Consider the following 2,759-nt stretch of genomic DNA (forward strand, 5'->3'; position numbering starts at 1 on the left):
AAAAACGCGCTACTAATGCAGTGAATGAGCCGTTCCTTTTCGTGGATTTTTGCCTCGACATATTTCAGCGGCTTACGTAAACAGCCGGAATATGGCAAAACGCTCAGCCAATGAAAATCTAAGCAGGTAAGAGTTAATAAATTGGAAAAAAATATTAGTTATGATAGCCGAACTTTTTTCCGAGTCCCGTTTCAAAATTAGAAAAAAAAAATCAAGATAATATACGTGTGATCCCGCAAGATGGCAACTGATAAAATTTAAAGCGAGAACGTGCCATTGGGTCGAAACACACCGTGGTCGATTTGGAAAAATTTACTCGAATACATATACAAAGAATATCAAATAGATTGAAGGCAGATCGGATACCCAGGGCACACTGCGCAAATTGATAGCTCAGGGGAGGAAATATAATGCTAAGACGTTCCTCAAAGCGCTCTGTGTCTTTGAGGGATATGACCCCACTTCTTGGTAACAGCACAAAGTCATAACACTGAAATCTTCTTTCCTATAATAAAGAAATATATTCTGCCGTTGTCCACGACCGTATCTGACTTATGGAAACCTTTTTCCTAACCGTAACAGAAAAAAAATGAATAGACAAAAAAAAAAAATTATCCTCATTAAAAAAGTAAAAAAAAAATTTTCAAAACCGTTTCTTAAAGAAACAAACAAAAAACTATTCATTTGATTTCAGTTGATTTTTAAAATTTAGATCAACACACAACATATTTTGTTTTTATTTTTAAAAATATTTTTATATAAATTATAAAGGAACAATATAAATTCATTTTTTTTTTCATTTTCAAAAGAAACTATAATAAGAAAAACTTTCAGTCTCCTCTCAACGTGACTTTTATTTTATTATAAAATTAAATAGCTAATTTCAAACCGTAAACAAACAGCCATGTTTTTTAAACATCTTTAGAGAAGAAATGGTTTTAAAGATTTTTAACTAATAAAGAGCGACTATAAAGGAATGTAATTAGTTTCTTATTAATTGATGTTTGCAATGATGATGTTTTTTGTAACACTGCGCGTACGGACAAGTACATTTATATTACATATTACAAATTCATCAGAAAATAGAACGAAAATAAATGTCAGACGGACAGCGCAACTAACATAAATGTATTGAAGTGTCTCCAATCATATTTGTTTATTCATTCTATGCGGTTGACAGACCGATCGAGTAGGGCAGCTGCTCGTATAGAATTTTGGACGCATCTAAGATAAGATACGTTTATTTATGTTTGTGCGTTTGAATTGAAACGTGACGAACCGACCGACAAAGCGTCTTAGAGATTCGTGTATGCACCAAAACAAATGTACTCGTAATTGCCAATATCAGATTGCCAGTGTTTTTTGTCTCGTGAAGATTGCAAATTGAAATCTGTACGTGAGTAAAATTAGAAAGATTTCTCAAACAAAGGAAACGGTGCGAATGATTAAGAATACAAATTCATAAGAAAACGAGTTTTTAAAAAATTATTTAAATTTTTTTGTACTTTTTCAACTATCGGGTCATTTCCATTCGCACCGGTTTCAGCAATAGACGGTGCCAAATTAATCAAGACGCCATCTTTGGAAGTTGTTTTCGATTTGGTTTATTGTATTTCTTCGAATTTTTATATGCTTCGACAATTGTTTTTCTTTCATCTTTTATATACTTTGACAAGTTCTAGCAATCACGCGCAATAACAGATGTCATATTGATGTCAGCATCAATTTTAAATCCTTAACAAATAGCACCGTGATATGACAATAATGTAAATATGCGTAAGGTTTGAGTTTACCATATTTATTGATGATGGCTTCGTTTGTGTGCAATCAGCACCAGCCCTATTCAGGATTTAACCGGCTTCCTCCGAAGGAGGAAGTTTCATGGGAGTATGAAATTCACACGCAGTCCCCAGTCGCATGTATATCCCTGTAAGGGGAGATGACAACGTTAGGTTTTTGCAACTTTTTTGCAGGGAGGTGTCGACGTCCTCCTACATACAGCACCTGGACTTCCCAAATTGGTCACCCATATTAGTAATGACGAGGCTCACCGTTGCTTAACTTCGGTGATCTGACGGGAACCGGTGTGTCAACGTGATCAAGCCGTATGGCTTCGTTTCCAGATCAATAGCTCTTCACATAACTAAGGCATAAAATAGGGGTTAACATAAAAATCTAGATTACAAAATTAAGTATATGTAATAGCTCAATAGTATATAGATGACTAGCTTTCAAAATATAATAATCTATTAAATCTTCATAAGTTGTTGAAAAAACAGTTAAATCTAAACAATTGTTTCTGCTCGGGTTAATAACAAATCTGAAGATGTTTTCAAAAGGTTTCATCGATGGATAGTTTTACCATCGTAAGTTAATCGCCTATAAAACTTTTTTTTTTTTTCAATCTCGAGTAAAACGATGAATATCCCTTATAAGGGTCGTTATGTACGTCTGTAGTGAAGCAAGAGTTGCACGATCTGCAAGCGCACTTCTCGGGAAGCTGGATTACTCGAGTCCAATGACAAAAAAGAAACTCAGTACAATATAGATAATTTAGTGATCAGCAGAGAAAGACTAGTATATTTCAGTTTTCTTTCTTTTATAAAGTCGATTTTTACTCTATTATTTAACCATAGCTGGAGGAGGGTATATGAATTCATGCTTTTCTCAGTGATATAGATAAGGAACTCCGGTTCTTCTTAAATTACCGGAGGTAAGCAACGTTGAGCATTGTCAGTAACAAATGGGTCAACATTTAG

General features: G+C 34.1%; 1 pseudogene; it reads right to left on the reverse strand.

Moving 5' to 3' along the window:
• Positions 1-1,992: 1,992 nt before the first annotated feature.
• Positions 1,993-2,111, reverse strand: LOC145280427 (5S ribosomal RNA; annotated as a pseudogene).
• Between the last annotated feature and the right edge of the window lie 648 nt (positions 2,112-2,759).

The sequence above is a fragment of the Euprymna scolopes genome, chromosome 7 (assembly GCF_053919585.1).
Source record: "Euprymna scolopes isolate OS-2025 chromosome 7, ASM5391958v1, whole genome shotgun sequence".
Lineage (NCBI taxonomy): Eukaryota > Metazoa > Mollusca > Cephalopoda > Sepiida > Sepiolidae > Euprymna > Euprymna scolopes.